The following is a 23,754-nucleotide window of genomic DNA, read 5'->3' as shown; positions in this document are numbered from 1 at the left end:
GTCTCTTTGACATTGTACTTAACCTCTCTCTAATATATCGAGCGCTATTCTGTTTTTTGTACCTTTGTAAAAGCCATTTCATTAACTGCTTAAACTGTCTGGCTTCCTTAAGGCCTTAGAACACCTTACATATGTTTTCGCTTCACCCCTTAATCTAATCTTGGGTATATGTAATAACTGCTCATCAGACCAACCATTCATCACCGTTGAATGCTCCAAGCAATCCACAAACGAACGCACATCCTCAGATGTCTTGCCAGAAAACGGAATAATCAAACTCGCGGCAGCTGGATGAATCTCCTGTACCCTAGGCAACAAGAACTGACCAGATGCGGTTTCCTGCTAACTTCTAGATTTTAATTCATTTCTCAGCTGTGCATTGTCTGCTGTCAATTGTGCTACTTTTTCCAACAAAATCTGTACTGCTTCTGGTTCTGACACACCTGGCATCCCTGACCCTGCTTTCATTCCTGGTTAGTCCCGAAACAAAGCATATATGTACAAGAACAACCTGACTTGCTACAGCTCCATATCATCACACTCACTATCATCATAAATCAATACAAAAGTAATCAAATGCCATGAGAAAAAAATAAAAAATTTTACTGCCCCAAATATACTAACACTTATTCTGACAAAAATAAATAAAATGCCTAGGCAAAGTATCTAAAATTTGGCTTGCCAGGATCCACTCAAAAACACAAAAATAAAGAAAATGTCCAACACTCAAAAGCAAACTGGTCAAAACTCACAACATCTTGTAAATGTAATGCAGGCGGTTTGCTCAAATGTCGTACTGGACAGACAACGTATGCTATTCTGACACCAAATTAAGTGGCAACTTCTGCAACCAAATGTATCAGGATGACCAAATGTAGCAGGAATAGGTAAAGGCACCATATTAAGACTCCTCCAAGCTTTCAAAATGATTTATTTGTTCCCACTACAGTGCCCTTTGTTGTCGCGGGGTAGTAGTGACGGAAACGCGGCGGGACCCGCGGAGCGGCCCGCGAACAACAACACAACGGGAGGGGACGGACACGACCAACGGAGGACCTTACGACAACCAGAACAGACAACAGAGTAACGAACCAAACAAGACAACCATGTCCACTGGAATAGAAACACGAGGTCAATACGCTGTCTGAGACGATATGTCCTGAGACGCAATACGATGTCAGGCTGCTGGCTGAATGTGAGGCATGCGCTTAAGTATGCTATCGGGGGCGCCGCTATTGGCCGCTGCGACCACGTGTTCCACTGTGGCGCCCTCACACTAAAAGCGGGCCAGGAGGGCGCGCCGCCACAGCTTACACCGCGATGGTGCAGAGACCTGTATGGGTCTTCGACGTCCATGACGTCTGGCGCTGATCTCCTCGGTCCGGGTCACAGGGCTCCGCAATGCTGAGGAAGCGCCCCAGCACCCTGTGCAATTTAATTTTGTGTCGAGCCTTGTACGCCAGCAGAGTGCATTGTCGTCAGGATGCTGGCAGTTGACTCCACGGTCGACATCCCCGCCAACTCAGTGCCACTCAGTGTGAGCTAAAGGTAGCCAGCTCTGTCCTTCTCGCCGGAGTGGCTGAGATCGCGGCGACATCAAGTGCCCGTGATCTGGCGTCCGAATCTGCAGCCCTCGCCTCGGGATGCCTCTGGCATGTGTTGGAAGCCAGGACGCCTGCCCGCAGTAGTGAGCCGAAGAGTGGCCCACCACTGGCTGGCTAAACACACTACGTCAGTCTCAGAGGGTCGAACCAGCAACCCGCCAAGGACTGGAATGGTGGCGCCCCCTCTGATGCTGCGTGTAGCTGGTGGTGTGACACGCTCTGCTGTCCAGCAGAGCTGCCACATATCGAAAGACTTGCTCCTGGAGAGCCGTCTACATGACAGGAGACCCTAGTCACACGACATATATATAACAATATAGGATCCAGGCGGTAGTCACGTAGGAGAGAGGAGGGGACGTCGGTTGTGGTGCATGTGACACATCAGAGCCTGGCAGTTGTGTGATGTGAAGCTGGAGATATTCTGATCGAACATGCCCTTCCTTGCCGCGGCAACGGCACAATTAGAGGTTGGATGGAACATGATTTAGGAGATCTGTGGTTATCTGGTGGACATTATTGAGGATCGGAAATGTTCGAAATTGTTCAAATGTGTGTGAAATCTAATGGGACTTAACTGCTAATGTCATCAGTCCCTAAGCTTACACACTACTTAACCTAAATTATCATAAGGACAAACACACACACCCATGCCCGAGGGAGGACTCGAACTTCCGCTGTGACCAGCGGGTTCGAAATTGTGCCCATTGTTCGGCTACATGGCTGTGGAATGTGCCATAATAAGAACTCAAGTCTTCCATGACCTCGTCCGCCGGGTGTTCGAACGACAGTTCAAAGACATGTACTGTTTGCATGCCTAACGCTTCGTGATCGACCGTTACTTGCCCGACGTTACCTTCGGAGTGGCAGAAATGAAGCCCCGGAGCCCCTGCTGAGTGTTCCGGAGGATCTTATCGCAAGTCGCGTCATCGCTAACCTTAACATACATCATACTGTGCAGTGTTAATAACTGGATGACCACTATTTCGTTTGCTGGGATTTAGGCTACATCACGAAGAAAGCGCTCTATTACGAGTGCTTTTGGTATTGCATAGTCATTGCAGAACGTGAAACGGAGTGTTGACTTACGGAATCTGTTCGCCGTTACTCTGGAGTACTGGACCGCGCGCAAGCAACGACCACAGAAGGTAAACAAAACTAACACGCGCACTCCGCAGGCGAAAATATCGTACGATCGCACTGCTCCTCTGGTAAAGCCAAACTGGCCTTTAGGCTATCGGAAGACGACTCACAACCATACCCAAGCTTCCCTCTGTCGTCAGTCACATGTCTGCAACCTGCATTCGTACTTTCATTATGTTTATTCCCCTACAGGCTAAACATTTTTATTGGAAGTCAGTTTCCTGGTTTCGGCGATTAAATACGATATGGCAATGTCTTTGTGATTCAGAAATACGATGCAATGTTGCTTCAGACATGCATGCATTCTTTCAACTAAAATGTCTGCAATGTACGGGACTAGCCTTGAACAGCCAAATGGAAAAATCTCACGATAAGTGGTAATCTCTGTTCGAGTCCCTGCCCGCCACAAATTTTCACTGTCGTGACTCCATTATAAAGCTGATGGTTGTCCATACTCGCAGCAGTGAATACATTTCATATATCTTAGAATGTTTGTCCCGTCGGTAGATAGAATTTATCTTTCGTATTTGTTGAATGCTTCACATGAGGCAAGAAAAAGTTCTTAGATTACTTGAACAAATAACACCCAAAAGTCGTCTCTGAGGCTGTAAATGTTGAGTGTAAGATATGAGAGATCTAGACTATTGTAGAAATGCCTTAGACACAAAAATGTTTAAGTTCGTATTAGTTTTAGTTTGTCGAATAGACTTCTAGTGCACTTAAGTCCACAGTGACCGTCTCTTTCCTTTCGGAACAGTTGTCGAATTACGGCGGATCTTTCCTGTCTCTCATAACATTTCTCCGCACATTTGTGTATAAGGCATATTGTACAATACTCTCGATCTCTAAACCACTTACACTCGACTTTTATAGCCTCAGAGACGACGTTTTGGTGCTCTTTGTTCAGGTAATCTAAAAACATTTCTTGCGTCATCGAAAAAGCAGAAACTGCAGGCTACATTTCTCTATGTTCCTGTACACAGCGTTATTCTGTAACGGCCTTGTGATCACTAATTCTATGCAGTACGTTAAGGGAGCAGAAGAGTTTATTATCGGAAGCTCAAATGTGTTACGGTCACTAATCTGTACTATGTAATAATCAGATAAAGCATTCAGGACACATTCACACGATTCGCTGTTCCTACAGTCCACCCTAAACAACTGAATCTCCGTGTGTATAGCTGGTTAAGTTGAAATCCTTCTATAATAACATTACATGACCAGTAAATTTACTCACAACCCTATCCTAATTCTGTTTCAAATGGTTCAAATGGCTCTGAGCACTATGGGACTTAACTTCTGAGGTCATCAGTCCCCTAGAACTTAGAACTAGTTAAACCTAACTAACCTAAGGACATCACACACACCCATTACCGAGAGAGGATTCGAACCTGCGACCGTAGCGGTCACGCGGTTCCAGACTGAAGCGCCTAGAATCGCTCGGCCACACCGGCCGGCTAATTCTGTTTCATATGGGCCACCAATACCGCTGAGACAAGGGTCTATAAACGCATCCTAAAAACACGTTTCACACTCCTCAGAGCAATTCCACACGCTTCTGTATTCGGAAGCCCTAGTAAACTCACAGGAGGTTATCGTATTATTTACAGCTATAAAGATGACCCCACCCCTGGCGTTCACCCTATCTTTGCTACATACAGTTCTGTCAAATTTGAGAACTTCATAACTGTTAACATATTGTTTAAACCAGGGTTCTTATCTAACACTGTCTGGGCAATATTACAGTTTATAAAGTAGACTAGTTCTGCGACTATTCCTTGGGCGTGCCTGAAGAATAAAATTTTATTTGTACTCTCTGCCACAAAGGATGATTCTATTTTTAATTAACGGGACTGATATTGTTTCCTTCTGAAAGCAGATCGCAGATTATTAAGTCGGTTGGAAAATTTAGCTATGAGAAAAGAACCACATACGTATGACCGGTGCACTTTGTTCTTGTCGTGTGCGCCTTATCGTTTAAAGAGGTCGTACAATTCTCCAAACAATGGCGTAGCCTAGAAATCTTCCTTCAAGATTGGCACATAATTGTCTGGGCTGATTTCCTACTCGGCTTCAACCTAAAGAACAGCGATCGGCTCTGGGAATTACGCTGTTTTTTTCCCTCCGTCCACGAGACTAGATGTACTTACAAAGCAACCTTATCACCTGCAAGAACAGGGGACGGCATCTGAACACAGGCGATAGGCGTCACTCTTTTCGATATGAGTCACGATTTGCTGCCGAGTGCTCCCAACTTTGGACACCGGCCTTCCTCCATGAGCTTACCGCTATTTCCCTAGGGGAGTCTATCACCAGCCTACTTTTGGAGCTCCCAATGACTAGCCGTTAAAATTGGTTCCAGTCGTAACAAATGAGGCGTCATGTGCTAGATCGGATATTCTTTCAGTACTGTAGTATAAAACATTGTAAAGCGTAGTACTCACTTATGCAAGTCGCTTAGATATTTGCGAATCCGCCGTAGTTTGCTGTTCGCCATCAGGCGAGTGCAGAAAAGCCACGACGAGAGAATCCACGTAGGTGCCAATGTGTTCCTTGTGTTCCTCTCAGGTCCTCCAACGTCGTCTCACCTCATGGTAGCAGCCTGAAATTTGTCGACCGTGGTCAGCACAGTCTCCAAGAGTTTCCTTATATTCGCCAATTCCCCTGTATACCTACGCAACAGGCTGAGTATCTATTCATCTTAAACCCACGTTCTTCGCCGGCCGCGGTGGTCTCGCGGTTCTAGGCGCGCAGTCCGGAACCGTGCGACTGCTACGGTCGCAGGTTCGAATTCTGCCTCGGGCATGGATGTGTGTGATGTCCTTAGGTTAGTTAGGTTTAAGTAGTTCTAAGTTCTAGGGGACTGATAACCACAGCAGTTGAGTCCCATAGTGCTCAGAGCCATTTGAACCACGAAAAATTTTTCAAATGGTTCTGAGCACTATGGGACTTAACATCTGTGGTCATCAGTCCCCTAGAACTTAGAACTACTTAAACCTAACTAACCTAAGGACATCACACACATCCATGCCCGAGGCAGGATTCGAACCTGCGACCGTAGCAGTCGCGCGGTTCCGGACTGCGCGCCTAGAACCGCTAGACCACCGCGGCCGGCTTTTGAACCACGTTCGTCTATAGTACAATATATACAGCGCTAGGCGTAATCTAAGTGCAAATGCTAGATTCCTTTTGGTTTTCACTGCTTCGTACAACGCACAACATAAACTTCACTAGCACATGCAGTTACCTGGACATGCTTATGTACCTAACTTTCCTTTACAGATTCCTCTATCTGCACACAGTTCCCTTCAGTACTAAAACATGCACGTTCTTGATATCTCCGTCAACAGAAACATCTTATAAAATATCATTCATTTGCACAAAATTTATATCAACTAGAATTGGAGCTTATTTCACTACGAACTATAATAAACTGGTATGTTGCCATTTAAACGTTAATTCGTTTCATTACAGCACACATTTAATTCATCTGTTATCATAGTTGCTTCAGACTCTTATAATTACGCTTATCCTACACCATTAGCTTCAGTGTCCATACCACTAGTATTTCCACTGTACACGGTGATTCAGTGATGATGTTACTGACGTACATAAACGATGAGGAAGGGTAAATGTATCAATTTGAGGTAAGGGATTATAGTCTGGAAATGACAGTGTCGGAATATATTAGCGAAATCAAGTTCCGCCTTAGCTTGCGCAGCGACAAAATTAAGAGACCCAACTTCCGAATCCACCTCATAACGTAAAAAATTTCCGCAGAATAGTTCGCAACACCCTCAGATAATTTTCCCTGTTGATGGACTATAGCGTCACACATGGACTGATGTCAGAGAACCGAAAATTCTTAGTCTACAGAACTGTAACAGAGAATTCAATTTACCAGCACAAGTTTAACAGAGCACTCCATTTAGAACTAATTTTCAAAAAGGCGTTCGTCAGCGTCAATACTGCTATGGCATCATCGCATAAAGTTTTGTCGTACGTATTCTAATATCCCTGGTGTCTGAACAGTCTCGGCAGGCGTGTACAAGACTTTTCACAAGGCCCCACAACAGGAAACCAATTGGGATGAGATCAGGCGAACATACTGGTCACGAAACTGCACCTCCTTCGTCTGTCCACTATTCAGAGAACGTCTGAGCCAGGTGTTCACGAACCCTCAGTCCAAAGTGAAGAGGGACCCCATCGCGTTACAACTTCCTACGTTGACGAATAACAAGTGGGTATGTTCTAGGAACCTAGGAAGTATGTCTCTGATAAACACTGTGTACACTAGTACGCGTCAGTGTGGAGGGAGAATAGAGTGACCTAGTAAGCGATCATTGACTATGCCTGATCACACGTTGGCCTACAAAATGTGTTGATGGTTCTTCACAACGGTAACGTCGGGATTCTTAACTTCCCAGATATGACTGTTGCGACTATTTAGCACCCCGTCTCTAGTGAAACAGGCTTCATCCCTGAAAAGTACATATACACACATCAAAAAAAGTTTAGCATCATCTCGGTCCGAGAGTTCTGGACCTGTACAGAAAACTGGAATAGAGATCAACATAAACATCATATCCGCCCTTTTTATTGCTCATGAAACCACACATTGCATCTTGTACCATTATACAGTGAGACCTTCATAGGTGGTGGTCCAGATTGGTGTACACACCGGTACCTTTAATACCCAGTAGCACGTGTTTGACTCTTGTGATTTTAAGTGTGTCACAAATTAGCAGCTGTGTTATTTTAACTTTATGTCGACTTTTTAACCATCCCCCCTGTGCATGTCCCCGTATTAGTGTATATTTTAACCCCCATCATCTCCATTCTTTGTGTTCTTTATGTTCCCCTTTTGTCACCCCCTTTTTTCTAAGCGTTCCCCATTCATGTATGTTGTACAACCGTTTGCCTGAAGAGTGGTGGACTGTGCCCCTGCCAGGGTGCCTATTCTGTACCTTTCCGCCATTGTGCCGATCATTTGGGTGCTCAAGAGCACCGAACGGTCTAGTACTCGAATTAGAGCTCCTGCATAATTCAGTATGCGCTTACGAAGCGATGCCGTTCGGGTCTAGAGAACCGAAGCGTTGTTTTCGGCTCGCGTCGCGCAAGCCAATCAAAAGCAAGTGGCCGCATACCTGCGCATGCGCACTGCACCGCGCACAGCGCCACGAACACAAAGCGACTAGCAGGCGACACAGGCGCGCTATTCTTCGAGGTACCGAAAATTGCGTTTACGTTGCCATAGCGCATGATGCCGCATTCCATCGAGCTGACGTGCCCGCCTTCATCGCTCTTGCCTCCAGTATCAGGCGCAGTATATCCATTTCCATGATTCTCAGCTGAAATGCATGGAAATTTTTACAGTTTCCCTGACCGCATGTTTCCATCCATGCATAGTAACGATAGCGTATTTGACCTTATTCTGCAGATTGTCGTAAATGCCGCATTATGTCATTCTCATTCACACTGACATCGTGTTTTGGATTTTACGTTTCGAAAAATGAGTTAGGAATAGTGTGTAGTGCCACATTGTACTAATACATGTATAAAAATACCCGAAAAATTGATTCTGAGAGTTTCAAAGAATAAGAAGGTAAACAGAATGTGGTTATAACGCGTTCCTAGAGATCCCAATGATTAAGTAGCCCACTTACCCATATGATGCGTGAAAGATTTTGGTCTTAAAAACAAAACTGAAAAAAACGCATTTTCGAGATCTCCTGCAGTTCGTCGAAGTTTATAACTTGCATCTCATAAATGAAAATGTTTCGTATATGGTGCTACAGTCTAAAAATATTACGGCGGAGATCTTTCATCTCTGTCTCCTGTTGTTGACGATTCGATCGCAGATAAATACTTGTGACAAGCAACATTATGAAGATGACTGCTGCTAGTTACATTCCCAGTAATTTAAGCTGTGCTCTTACATTACTGTCTAACCGCGTACTCAGAAATTGCTACATATTCGGAAAAAATGGTGAATTATTTCTGACAAGAAAAGATATAAAGGTGACTGTCGGTTGTTTCACTCACAGCAATTTCATCTCCAGCAATTTCATATTTCGATTCTTAAACACGCAGAAATCACGAAATCATTACTGAGGAAGTGTGCTCTTACATGTAAGTAATAACGAATATTGCAGAAACATCTTAACTTACACGAATAACAATGTCTCAGAACGTGTGGCATATATGAAGAGGAAAAAAAAATTATACCCATCCGTGTCCTTTCGTATCTCATTCCCGTGCGCTAATCACTTCTTTTTTCCTTGCTTATCTCATTTTGTTCGTAATTGTTCGGTGGATATGGCGGGACGGACGTCCCATGACACCTGTTAAAGTTCATCGTTGGCCCGTTCACTCAGTTTTTTATTACAGAGCACAGCTAACCCTCTGACCGAACACGCTGAGCTACCGTGCCGGCTCACTTGACCATGCCAAACAACAGAACCATAGCGCTCAGTATTTGTACCATTGTGTAGAAGAAAGTAGGCTGACTACGTTGCCAAACGGTGCTGCGTAAGTCATAAATGCGTGATAGTTTGGAAGGTTTCCAATATCAGGCTTCACGTAATTGTTTTCCATTGTTACTTGAAAGCTGTACACACTAACTAAACCATTTTTGGGAAAAAGTACACAAAGTCACTAGTACCGTCAGTTCACACTCATGTAATATATGTAAGCTGCGTAAGTCATAAATGCGTGATAGTTTGGAAGGTTTCCAATATCAGGCTTCACGTAATTGTTTTCCATTGTTACTTGAAAGCTGTACACACTAACTAAACCATTTTTGGGAAAAAGTACACAAAGTCACTAGTACCGTCAGTTCACACTCATGTAATATATGTAAGCACAGCCGATGTCTGCATGATCGTTAAACTCTTATTGGCATAAAAATAAAACGTATTTTGAGAGAATATCGACCGAAAATGTTGTTTTTGGATGTAATCATTCACAGTAACAACCTAACCTAACCATATTTCTAAGAAAGGAACATAGTCTGTAATGAACTCACTTTCCAACCGGATGCGTCCTCTGGTGATTCTTTAGTAACAAAATTACTAAATCCAAAGCTAAAACCACAAAAAATGTTTAAAATAAAAAATTATAAGTGAACATAAACCACAGCTCACCAATCGACAGGGCTACACCGAAATCCAAAACCTTTCGGTAAAATTATCGTAAAATCGGTGGGAGGACCACTCGGTAACAGGTCTCAGCAGTTTACTGAATAGGATATTTGGATAAAGAACCGAAAATGACGTCACTACCGAGACTAACCTACTACACCGATCTGTATGGACGATACAGAATAGGGTCCCCGGCCTCGCCTGCCCATGGGGCAGGGGAATGAAACTATAAGAAAGAAGAAAAGAACTTGCAGTCTCCATTGACGGACACTCACCTGAAGATAGCTGGACGATTGCCCAGCCGAAATATCGTTGTAAGAAGTCAACATGATCCGGCTGCAATCCTGAAACCTCATCAAACATTCAGTATGTCGGGAAAACTTCAAGAATCACAATACATCACAAAAAAACAGGGAACTGGTTCAAAAATGGTTCAAATGGTTCAAATGGCTCTGAGCACTATGGGACTCAACTGCCGAGGTCATTAGTCCCCTAGAACTTAGAACTAGTTAAACCTAATTAACCTAAGGACATCACAAACATCCATGCCCGAGGCAGGGTTCGAACCTGCGACCGTAGCGGTCTTGCGGTTCCAGACTGCAGCGCCTTTAACCGCACGGCCACTTCGGCCGGCACAGGGAACTCATCAAGATACTGGAAACCCAGTACCACAAAAAAGGAGAAAATTATGACGAGTAAGAGGATTTAGAAGTGCCATGATTATGATGTAGGTATAGTTTCTAACTTATTTTATCTTAAACATTTTGTGAATTGTACAAAATTTTAAAATCAAGATGACACCTTTACCAATTTTTATAAAAGAAATGACCTTGAATAAATCTTGCAGAGATCTGTCAGGGAATCAAAATGTTATTATTATAACCATTAACAATTTAGGACTAACGGGCAGGATGTGTATTCCTCGTGGAGAGATGATGTAATTTAGCTGTAATATTGATCAATATGTTAACAATGGCGGCAGCATCATAAAATAAAGTTAGAGAAGTATAAATGTTCTTATTGTTGATTGTTTACATCTATTAACGACAATATAACAATAAACAACGCTTTCTGTGTGTAACGACAACTGTATCTATAATAATTTTTTCCTCTATGAATTTAGATAAGTTAATGTTGGCAGGGTTTTGAACGTCTTTTTCGGCTCGTATAGTGATGTTAAAGAAACTGCGAGTAACTTTTGTAATGAATATTATTATTTATGTTAGATTTCAGAGAATGTGATAATCAAAAGAAAGTGTACTTAATGTTAAAAATATTGTAAAATGTGGAAATTGTAATTTAAACACTTGGTCCATACGTAGGTAATGCATTAGAATATGTGTAATAGAAAACCTGTGGTGAATACCCTACCTGTAGGGGAGCGGGAAAAGGTGGAGGCAGGCGAGTGCGGGAAAACGCACACTGGGCGCGGTTCGGCGCAACGGGCACAGCAGTCAGTCGGAGGCGAGAGTCAGTAAGAGTCGGAGTGGTAAATTGATCCGAGGAACAAGTACTGTACCGAGGAGGCTACCTAGGAAAAGTGGATTACATTGAGCCTCGGGTACACCGATTCCGACGACTACTTGGCATGGCTATAATCTGAGGCACAAAGTTGGAAAGATTACGACGCTAAGAAGATGGAAAGTGCCTATGTAGCGTGAGCCTTAGCCGCGCTTGTATGTGTGCCGTGCTGCCCGTAACCTCGCTGCCCGCCAACCGCCGCACCGACTTGCACAGGTCAAACCTTTATTTCATCTTTAGAAGTGTAAATGTGTCGACCAGTGTCGAAACTGTTTCTGATTGTGTAATAATAACGTGAATTTTACCAGAACTGCTTTAGCCATGACTTATCCTGATCACTGACCTAGACAGGATCCTTACCTCGTATTGTGCAACCCGAGTATCCTGAACTGAAAGTTTATAATTAGTGCAAATGAGAATTATCAGCAATCAAACTTTTGCTATAAAGAAACGCAATAGTTCTGTGAACTATTGCAAATGTTGATAGAAGTATAAATAAACTGAAAGATAGTCTTTTGAATTGAGTTAGCGATGCTATTTAATTAACTTGAGACAGAACTAATGACAGTTAAATTATTCAGAAGTAAAACAAAAGATTGGTTATCCATTGATTGAGAAATTTGAGTGTTAATTTGACTTTTAGTAATTAACAGTTTCAGGGCCCCCCCTTGTTCTAGTCCATTCTTTCAAACCTTGAAATGTGTTGATCAGATTTGACCAGTAAAGTCAAGTTCTATATTAATCCTAAGTGTGTTAGTGTTGTTTTCCAATTTTAATAGTGACATTGTATGTGTGCTTTCAAAACTGCTTATCCTAGGGCAATCTATGCCCGATTTCAGTCTGATCAACATACTAAATGCAGTTCGTAGTAATCATTGCAGTGTGGTGTTGTGTGAATTTAACTCGTCCAAATTAGTACAAAAAGAGAAAGCTTTAGTTCAGTGGATTTTTCTGGTTCCAAACTTTGCCATATAACGCATCATTACTACAGGTTACTATGCTTGTACATGCACCCAATTGTACAAGGAAAAACTCACTCATTGCCTAAGTAGGCTGGCGACCGAATTATTAATTAACGGTAGCATCTACTGTGTGTACTTCTTGTCCATGCGAACGCGCAATTATACTTTACATTTGCTTGATGCATCACTGTAGTTATTAACTGAGTACAAGTCCGATCTTGCTTCTATTAGGTACACGCGGTCAATTTATGTACTAAAATCCTTGTTTATAAGGTGAAGCCCGTGAACTTATTACAGTACAGGCTTTATACAGCTAACGTACGTCCGTTAAAGGGCGGTAGCGTTACATGTGGCGACCGTGACAGGACATCCTGTTGTAGCCGATTACAAAGTAACGTAAAGATCGAACAGTGGATGTCCAGTGGCACGAATAGCAATTAAGATCAGTAAAATAAACTGCAGTGAGCGTCAAGTATAATAGTGTGGTATAGTTGGCATTTAGTATGGACAGAAACGTAGGCAGGGTAGATGCGCCAAGTGAAATGGAGAATGCGGCTGGCAGTAGCAGGAGTTTACGTGGCCAGATAACAGATGGCGTTAGCGGAAGACAATTAGCATACATACAGTACCATGAACACGTCGACGAACAGATTGAAATGTCGAGATCGTCTCGAACACAGCAAGGGACAAAACAGGAAGTAGAGGGTGACTTGGTAGATGATAGTGGGTACGTGAACGAATCCACTGACATGTTTGATTCACCACAGATAAAGAAAGAACCGAGAGAAACTTCTGAAGTAGAATCGGAACACACCGATCCTGTAGAACAAAACAGTATAAAAATTTTAAGTATGAACGACTTATTTGAACAATTAACTAAACAAATGCCAGGACAGAGTGAGCAACTCAAAATACAGAATGAGCAACTTCAAAAACAAGTCGGCAATCAGGTTAATCAGCTTAAAACGCACGTTGACGAGCAGCTCAAAACACACGTGGATCGAATTGAAGGACAGGGAATTAAAATTAGTAAACAAATAGAACAGGTAGAACAAAAAGTGGGTAATTTAAATTCTGTGGTAAATACTCTGAAACTTGAAGTTGATACCATTAACAAGAATATGGATACTATGCAGGGGGAAATTGTTAACATTAACAGTGGGTTCGATGTTGAAATTCTCAACATCCAAGAGAAAGTAGAACCTCTGGTTGAAACTAAGGTAGATGAAAAAGTTTTCGGTCTTAAAACTGAGATCGTAAACGAATGTCAACACGGGATATCACGGTTGGAAAAAGTAGTTTTAGAAACTGAAAGGGATTTAGATAAAAAAGTAACCGGATGTGTTCAAAACTGTGAACAAAATACTACGAAAATTCAAGGCAGAATTTTCGATCTGGAGAGCAAAATTAAAGATAGGCCTAGTGTTGTCTATAATGGCACACCGATTACGAAGCTGTTAGAAGGCGAGGAACGCTTCGATCCAGCCAAGAAACATAACGGGTGGCATCCGTTAGATTTCATCAAAAATTGCGAGAGAATATTTCCTGAACACTTGTCTAATCAGGAAAAGATAAACATTGTAATTAGCACCTTAGCAGGTGACGCTAAGCGCTGGGGAATTAATTTGGACACCGAACGAATGACGTTCGAAGAATTTAGGCAGAAATTTACGGAAGAATATTGGTCCGAACAAAAGCAGGACCACTTATGGCGGGAGTTCATCATGGCCAAACAGCATGATAACAGGGGCAGGAACTCTTTGAAAGATTTCTGCGAGTATTGGTACCGAAAATTGACACATTTAAGAGGCCGAAGGTCAGATTCAGAAATTATCTGGGAGTTATATAAAAAGCTTCCAGAAGATTCAAAGAGGTATGTAGGAAGCAATCATCGTAGCTTCCAAGCATTTCTAGAAAGAGTCGAAGACGAAGATCATTGGCGCGAAAGTCGTGCCAATTATCGAAATTTTGGTAACCGTGATAACCGACATAATGATGAAAGAAATGACGGCGAAGGATTTCGCGTCAATATGATACAAAGAGGTAGAGGCAGAGGTAGAGGAAGAGGAAATTATTCAGGTCGCGGTAGAGAGTATACCGCGCAACATAACAACGACGCGGGAAACTAATTTCCGCGAACGTTGCGGGCCAAACGGAAGCGGACAATACATACCGGCCCCGATTTGAAAAAAGATACCGGACCGACCGTAATGTAATGAGACAGGCTAGGGACAGGCACGGGACGCTGCGACGTGTTGTGGCGAAACAAGCGTCAGCTGCGAGCCAGAATGAGTCATTTCTGCCGCACAGAACGCTACATGTTAACAGGCGAGTGGAGCATCAGAGGGCAACGGCCCAGCCTAGCAGAACATCTGTTAGGAAAGAAGCCGCTGGAAATACGGCGGCGGTAGATACGAACATAGCCGGCAGGGCTAATGAAAACTTTACGAGTGATAATTCCGTGGCAAAGGAAACGATAAAGGAAACTGTGAATACACAGAGAGGTGCGGTTAGCAGTGTTTGCAATGAAAGAAAAGACGAGGATGAATTAGCAGAAGTAACTGATTGGCGTGTGCAGATCGACGATCTGTACAAGGGCCTAAAGCAATGTGAGTGGGAGGATTTTAAGAAGGAATATGAGGCAAAGAAATTAGTTAGTGGAAAAGGAGATAGTAGGGACGTCGATAAGGTGACGTGGCCCGAATTGGAAGAGGAGAGAATAAATAGCGCCGCGCAAAGTACGCGTGCCGCCGATAGGACGCAGATTAAGAGTAGGAAGGATTTGGAGGATGAAATCCTCAGCATTGACGAAGAAATAACTTCTGCTAACAGTCCGCAAATAGTACAAGCTGCTACCGAGAGGCACCATGGAGAAGGGGCAGATGATTACCTGAAAGTAATCAATGTCCACGAGGATTACACCGAATATGAAGTCACAGTGGATGTGAATAAAACTGAGGATGAGGCCGTATTGCCAAAAGAGGAGGTTGAGTTGAAATCCAAGCCTGACGACGATACAGAGGAGGAACTTAGTGCCTGTCTCAGAAAAGCTTTTATGTTAGAACCTGATAGCGATCCGGAATGGTCGGATTCCGACGATAGTTCGGATGATGGAAGGTACGCAAATACAGACGAAAATGAATGTACTAACTCTCCCTATTGTGCAAAAGTAGAGTACTTAAGTGAATCTGATGGTGAGGAAGAGAGTAATAATGACTCTAGTGACGATGAATTTGCAGGTGTAAACGAAAGTGAATATACTTTTACTGAAAGAGGGTATGAGAAAATTAGTGACATTTTTTCAAAGAAAGATACAGAAAGTAGAACTGGGCCAAAACCGAATGAATTATTTAGTAATGTAAAACAGGGGCATAATTTGCAGGAACCTCCAGATGATTCTATACTGGGGCACGCCTTAATAAATGTTTTGAAGGAGTGTGAATTACAGGAACAAAAAGAACCACCTGATAAAATGATGGCAGAACAGGGAATGTTGTACCTTGCTAAAGACTTCGAAATTTCAAAACCTAAAAAGCCACCTGATGAAACGAAACGTTGGCAAGATCTGAATAGTTTAGTGAAAGATGTAGAAAATAGGAGGCCTAAAAAGCCACCAGACTTAAGTGACTGTTTTATGAACCCTAAAAGACTGCCCTGTTAATAAAGAGACTGGGGGCAGGATACTGTATTTCTATATATTATTAGTATTATGCATGACTTTATTATTACTGTATCTCAGTGTTACCTGAAAGTGAATTATTGGTTTGTTGATTTAGAGTCAGGGGCAGATTTATATCGGATTTTAAGAATGTCATGAACATATTATATCAGGAAACTACAGGATTTCCTCCGGAAGAAATTTTGTTAGACAGAAGTAGTAAAAGTTTAATTGAAGAAAAACTAGAGTTTCCACCTTGTACAAGTTTGGGGTTGGATCAAAAGAAAGAATTGGTGATAAAAAGGGCAAAGCAAAAAGCTGAAGCTAGATCTAAAAGACACAATAAAAATTTAAAAGTTTCAAAATTTAAAATTGGAGATTATGTTCTTTTAAAAACCCACGAAAAGTCTAGTGAACTAAACCATGAAATTTCAATATTTAAATATATTTATAATGGACCATATATAATACAGAATATTCCACATGACAATGCTTACTACCTGATCTACCCAAAATCCAAAAGACCTTTAGGTGTGAGAAATATTGTGGACCTGAAACTGTATGTTCCTAGAAACGAGTAAATGTGCTGTATCTTATGCTGAACCCAAGTTATTCTAAAAGTAACTAATCTTTGTAAATGTCTGTATACCCTTGAAAGTGTGCTAATGTAGTTATGTAAGTTTCAATTACCACTTGTACCGTAACTGTAAAAATGTATGGAGAAGGGATATGGGCTATAAGCCAGATAAAAGATGGGCCTGTCAAAAAGGAAAATGGGCAGTGTATGAACCATGATATGAAGGACTGCCAAATACTAATGAGGGCAGATAAATAGTCGATGGAAAATTGTAAATATGATCCAGAAGAAGTGACAATATGAAGTGAAAAGGACTGCCCAAATCCGCATAATAGGCAGCAAATAGGTGTATTTAAATTTTTTCAATATGTGTGTGTGTACTTTGTTTAGCAAGTAAGGAAATGGACTGCTATTCAAAACAAGCAGCGACAAATTAATTTATAGTGTGTACAAAATATGCAATTGTTTTGTAATTAAATGTTTGTATTCCATAGTTTTAAATTATTTCTTTGATAAATTTAGGAAAAATAATTAAATTACTATTTTAGTAATGTTATGATGATAAGTTGGACTGTGCAAAAGGCACTTGAGTAAATGACAAGTAAATGTTTTTGGTATGTTAAAAAATATAGACCTATATAATGTGAGTGAAAGGAAGTAGGTGGTATAAAATTTTGGACATTTACGTAAAAAGGATTCAGAACAACTGTATAAATGTAATATTTAGTGTTCCCATTAAATTTACACGTTGTGAAAATTACTGGAAACAGGGGCATGTGTAACGACAACTGTATCTATAATAATTTTTTCCTCTATGAATTTAGATAAGTTAATGTTGGCAGGGTTTTGAACTTCTTTTTCGGCTCGTATAGTGATGTTAAAGAAACTGCGAGTAACTTTTGTAATGAATATTATTATTTATGTTAGATTTCAGAGAATGTGATAATCAAAAGAAAGTGTACTTAATGTTAAAAATATTGTAAAATGTGGAAATTGTAATTTAAACACTTGGTCCATACGTAGGTAATGCATTAGAATATGTGTAATAGAAAACCTGTGGTGAATACCCTACCTGTAGGGGAGCGGGAAAAGGTGGAGGCAGGCGAGCTCGGGAAAACGCACACTGGGCGCGGTTCGGCGCAACGGGCACAGCAGTCAGTCGGAGGCGAGAGTCAGTAAGAGTCGGAGTGGTAAATTGATCTGAGGAACAAGTACTGTACCGAGGAGGCTACCTAGGAAAAGTGGATTACATTGAGCCTCGGGTACACCGATTCCGACGACTACCTGGCATGGCTATATTCTGAGGCACAATATTGGAAAGATTACTACGCTAAGAAGATGGAAAGTGTCTATGTAGCGTGAGCCTTAGCCGCGCTTGTATGTGTGCCGTGCTGCCCGTAACCTCGCTGCCCGCCAACCGCCGCACCGACTTGCACAGGTCAAACCTTTATTTCATCTTTAGAAGTGTAAATGTGTCGACCAGTGTCGAAACTGTTTCTGATTGTGTAATAATAACGTGAATTTTACCAGAACTGCTTTAGCCATGACTTATCCTGATCACTGACCTAGACAGGATCCTTACCTCGTATTGTGCAACCCGAGTATCCTGAACTGAAAGTTTATAATTAGTGCAAATGAGAATTATCAGCAATCAAACTTTTGCTATAAAGAAACGCAATAGTTCTGTGAACTATTGCAAATGTTGATAGAAGTATAAATAAACTGAAAGATAGTCTTTTGAATTGAGTTAGCGATGCTATTTAATTAACTTGAGACAGAACTAATGACAGTTAAATTATTCAGAAGTAAAACAAAAGATTGGTTATCCATTGATTGAGAAATTTGAGTGTTAATTTGACTTTTAGTAATTAACAGTTTCAGGGCCCCCCCTTGTTCTAGTCCATTCTTTCAAACCTTGAAATGTGTTGATCAGATTTGACCAGTAAAGTCAAGTTCTATATTAATCCTAAGTGTGTTAGTGTTGTTTTCCAATTTTAATAGTGACATTGTATGTGTGCTTTCAAAACTGCTTATCCTAGGGCAATCTATGCCCGATTTCAGTCTGATCAACATACTAAATGCAGTTCGTAGTAATCATTGCAGTGTGGTGTTGTGTGAATTTAACTCGTCCAAATTAGTACAAAAAGAGAAAGCTTTAGTTCAGTGGATTTTTCTGGTTCCAAACTTTGCCATATAACGCATCATTACTACAGGTTACTATGCTTGTACATGCACCCAATTGTACAAGGAAAAACTCACTCATTGCCTAAGTAGGCTGGCGACCGAATTATTAATTAACGGTAGCATCTACTGTGTGTACTTCTTGTCCATGCGAACGCGCAATTATACTTTACATTTGCTTGATGCATCACTGTAGTTATTAACTGAGTACAAGTCCGATCTTGCTTCTATTAGGTACACGCGGTCAATTTATGTACTAAAATCCTTGTTTATAAGGTGAAGCCCGTGAACTTATTACAGTACAGGCTTAATACAGGTAACGTACGTCCGTTAAAGGGCGGTAGCGTTACAAGTTGTCCAAGAGAAATGATTTTAAGTTACGCTCAAAATTTGATTTTCTGCTTCTCAGACATTGTATGTTATATGGCAACTGATCAAAGATCTTTGTTGCTGCGTATTCAATTCCTTTCTCAGCCACTGATAGCTTCAGTAATGGCTAAAACAGGTTATTCTTCCCTCTAGTGCTGTAGGTATAGACATCACTGTTCTTCTCAACTTGTGATGGATTATTTATGGCGAATTCCTTTAACAAATCTGTGTATTCTCACGACTCAGTTAAAGTGTCTAGCTTCCTGAACCGGTATCTACATGCCTATCGTGGATGAATACCATATATTATTCAGACTGTTCGCTTTTATTATGTCAGTAATATGTTTTTAAGAGATGAATTGGCCCAGAAAATGATTCCATAGGATATTGTTGAAACGAAATGTTCAAAATATGTGAGAAGGTTGATTCATTTGTTTCCAAGATTAGCAATTGTGCGAAGACCAAAAATGGATGAACTTTATTGTTTGATCAGTTCAGTAATATAGATGTTTCAGTTGAAGTTTTCATTAATGTGTACGTCAAAAAATATGGAGCATTCTGCTCTCTTTACTGACTCCTGATTATGTGCTGCATCAGTTCTTGGTATTACTCTATTAGCTGTACAGAGTCCGCCCCCGGTAGCTGAGTGGTCAGCGCGACAGATTGTCAATCCTCTGGGCCCGGGTCCGATCCCCGGCCAGGTCGGAGATTTTCTCCGCTCAGGGACTGGGTGTTGTGTTGTCCTAATCATCATGATTTCATCCCCATCGACGCGCAAGTCGCCGAAGTGGCGTCAAATCGAAAGACTTGCACCAGGCGAGCGGTCTACCCGACGGGAGGCCCTCGTCACACGACATTTCATTTCATTTCAGCTGTACAGAACTGAATACACTGCGTTTTTTCAATATGTGTGAAGAATGTATTTTCTGAGAATCACTCTATAATTCATTGCAGAATATCGTTTACCTTCTCTTCTGTTGCTCTCTCTCTTATGGGATTTATTATAGCACTAGTTTCGTTAGCAGAAGGTACTTGTTGAATGTTAGTTGGAAAATTATTCATGTATACAGGGTCTTATGGGTATAAGTGCAGATATTTTTATTGATGACCGATGACAGTGTACTAAACAACATTAAATCAGTATTCACTTCATTTACAGACTAATAATCATAGTTATTACGAGTAGTATCTTTTAAGGTCGGTTAGTACCTCCAAGTACATAAGGACAAGTAATCAATGAATGCTCATTCTCGCCTGAACAGCGGATCAGGCGTTGAAGTTTGGACAAGTGGACGCATATACTATATTGAAAGGTGTAGTCCATTTCGTGGTGTAACTACGAGTGTGTAGAAAACATCAGGTACTAAATTACGTATCGTGTTTGTGGAAGGATTGTTCACCACAGAGAAATAACAACTAACATACTGAAGTGGGTACATATTAAGGTACCGATGATAACAATATACGGCTGAAAGCAAGGGGAAACTACAGCCGTAATTTTTCCCGAGGACATGCAGCTTTACTGTATGATTAAATGATGATGGCGTCCTCTTGGGTAAAATATTCCGGAGGTAAAATAGTCCCCCATTCGGATCTCCGGGCGGGGACTACTCAAGAGGACGTCGTTATCAGGAGAAGGAAAACTGGCATTCTACGGATCGGAGCGTGGAATGTCAGATCCCTTAATCGGGCAGGTAGGTCAGAAAATTTAAAAAGGGAAATGGATAGGTTAAAGTTAGATATAGTGGGAATTAGTGAAGTTCGGTGGCAGGAGGTTCAAATGGCTCTGAGCACTATGGGACTCAACTGCTGTGGTCATTAGTCCCCTAGAACTTACAACTACTTAAACCTAACTAACCTAAGGACATCACATACATCCATGCCCGAGGCAGGATTCGAACCTGCGACCGTAGCAGTCCCACGGTTCCGGACTGCGCGCCTAGAACCGCGAGACCACCGCGGCCGGCGGTGGCAGGAGGAACAAGACTTTTGGTCAGGTGATTACAGGGTTATAAATTCAAAATCAAACAGGGGTAATGCAGGAGTAGGTTTAATAATGAATTAAAAAAATAGGAGTGCGGGTTAGCTACTACAAACAGCATAGTGAACGCATTATTGTGGCCAAGATAGACACAAAGCCCATGCCTACTACAGTAGTACAAGTTTATATGCCAACTAGGTCTGCAGATGATGAAGAAATTGATGAAATGTATGACGAGATAAAAGAAATTATTCAGGTAGTGAAGGGAGACGAAAATTTAATAGTCATGGGTGACTGCAATTCGTCAGTAGCAAAAGGGAGAGAAGGAAACATAGTAGGTGAATATGGATTGGGGGAGAAGAAATGAAAGAGGAAGCCGCCTTGTAGAATTTTGCACAGAGCATAACTTAATAATAGCTAACACTTGGTTCAAGAATCATAAAAGAAGGTTGTTTACCTGGAAGAATCCTGGAGATACTAATAGGTATCAGATAGATTATATAATGGTAAGACAGAGATTTAGGAACCAGGTTTTAAATTGTAAGACATTTCCAGGGGCAGATGTGGATTCTGACCACAATCTATTGGTTATGAACTGCAGATTGAAACTGAAGAAACTGCAAAAAGGTGGGAATTTAAGGAGATGGGACCTGGATAAACTGAAAGAACCAGAGGTTGTAGAGAGTTTCAGGGAGAGCATAAGGGAACAATTGACAGGAATGGGGGAAAGAAATACAGTAGAAGAAGAATGGGTAGCTCTGAGGGATGAAGTAGTGAAGGCAGCAGAGGATCAAGTAGGTAAAAAGACGAGGGCTAATAGAAATCCTTGGGTAACAGAAGAAATATTGAATTTAATTGATGAAAGGAGAAAATATAAAAATGCAGGAAATGAAGCAGGCAAAAGGGAATACAAACGTCTCAAAAATGAGATCGACAGAAAGTGCAAAATGGCTAAGCAGGGATGGCTAGAGGACAAATGTAAGGATGTAGAGGCTTGTCTCACTAGGGTAAGATAGATACTGCCTACAGGAAAATTAAAGAGACCTTTGGAGAGAGGAGAACCACTTGTATGAATATCAAGAGCTCAGATGGCAACCCAGTTCTAAGCAAAGAAGGGAAGGCAGAAAGGTGGAAGGAGTATATAGAGGGTTTATACAAGGGCGATGTACTTGAGGACAGTATTATGGAAATAGAAGAGGATGTAGATGAAGATGAAATGGGAGATAAGATACTGCGTGAAGAGTTTGACATAGCACTGAAAGACCTGAGTCGAAACAAGGCCCCGGGAGTAGACAACATTCCATTAGAACTACTGATGGCCTTGGGAGAGCCAGTCATGGCAAAACTCTACCATCTGGTGAGCAAGATGTATGAGACAGGCGAAATACCCACAGACTTCAAGAAGAATATAATAATTCCAATCCCAAAGAAAGCAGGTGGTGACAGATGTGAAAATTACCGAACTATCAGTTTAATAAGTCACAGCTGCAAAATACTAACGCGAATTCTTTACAGACGAATGGAAAAACTGGTAGAAGCGGACCTCGGGGAAGATCAGTTTGGATTCCGTAGAAATGTTGGAACACGTGAGGCAATACTAACCTTACGACTTATCTTAGAAGAAAGATTCAGGAAAGGCAAACCTACGTTTCTAGCATTTGTAGACTTAGAGAAAGCTTTTGACAATGTTGACTGGAATACTCTCTTTCAAATTCTAAAGGTGGCAGGGGTAAAATACAGGGAGCGAAAGGCTATTTACAATTTGTACAGAAACCAGATGGCAGTTATAAGAGTCGAGGGGCATGAAAGGGAAGCAGTGGTTGGGAAACGAGTGAGACAGGGTTGTAGCCTCTCCCCGATGTTATTCAATCTGTATATTGAGCAAGCAGTAAAGGATACAAAAGAAAAATTCGGAGTAGGTATTAAAATTCATGGAGAAGAAGTAAAAACTTTGAGGTTCGCCGATGACATTGTAATTCTGTCAGAGACAGCAAAGGACTTGGAAGAGCAGTTGAACGGAATGGACAGTGTCTTGAAAGGAGGATATAAGATCAACATCAACAAAAGCAAAACGAGGATAATGGAATGTAGTCAAATTAAATCGGGTGATGCTGAGGGGATTAGATTAGGAAATGAGACACTTAAAGTAGTAAAGGAGTTTTGCTATTTAGGGAGTAAAATAACTGATGATGGTCGAAGTAGAGAGGATATAAAATGTAGGCTGGCAATGGCAAGGAAATCGTTTCTGAAGAAGAGAAATTTGTTAACATCGAGTATAGATTTAAGTGTCAGGAAGTCCTTTCTGAAAGTATTTGTACGGAGTGTAGCCATGTATGGAAGTGAAACATGGACGATAACCAGTTTGGACAAGAAGAGAATAGAAGCTTTCGAAATGTGGTGCTACAGAAGAATGCTGAAGATAAGGTGGGTAGATCACGTAACTAATGAGGAGGTATTGAATAGGATTGGGGAGAAGAGAAGTTTGTGGCACAACTTGACTAGAAGAAGGGATCGGTTGGTAGGACATGTTTTGAGGCATCAAGGGATCACAAATTTAGCATTGGAGGGCAGCGTGGAGGGTAAAAATCGTAGAGGGAGACAAAAAGATCAATACACTAA

The sequence above is a fragment of the Schistocerca nitens genome, chromosome 3, assembly GCF_023898315.1.
Source record: "Schistocerca nitens isolate TAMUIC-IGC-003100 chromosome 3, iqSchNite1.1, whole genome shotgun sequence".
NCBI lineage: Eukaryota > Metazoa > Arthropoda > Insecta > Orthoptera > Acrididae > Schistocerca > Schistocerca nitens.
Note: the sequence above shows the minus strand (reverse complement) of the source record.